Here is a 369-nt window from a genome sequence, read left to right as displayed (position 1 = left end):
GGGAGCCGCTAAGAGCGACACGCCGGTCCCCCTCGCGCACATTAATACTTCCCCTGATGGCGCGATGTGCGGCCATGTCACATCGCGCCCCGTCCCCGGGGTCGCCGTGCAAGGCCGTCCGCTACCCAACCAAACTGCTTGGCGGCCCCAAGGCGCTGGGCTTGTCAGCACCTAAGTTTTAAACCCCAGCGGGGGGCGCTGCGGCCCTAGCACGCCTTGCCGAGACGCGTCCACGGCCTCTGCCCCGCCCACGGCGGCCGGTCTTCTCGGGGTGGGACTCCCGCTCCCTCACCCGCTCCGTTGCCTCCTTACGGAGCATAACCTGCTCGCAGAAGGAGGTCACGGCCCTCTTACCTCTCTCGCTCACCA

Source organism: Bombus impatiens, unplaced genomic scaffold (genome assembly GCF_000188095.3).
Source record: "Bombus impatiens unplaced genomic scaffold, BIMP_2.2 scf_0624, whole genome shotgun sequence".
Taxonomy (NCBI): domain Eukaryota; kingdom Metazoa; phylum Arthropoda; class Insecta; order Hymenoptera; family Apidae; genus Bombus; species Bombus impatiens.
Note: the sequence above shows the minus strand (reverse complement) of the source record.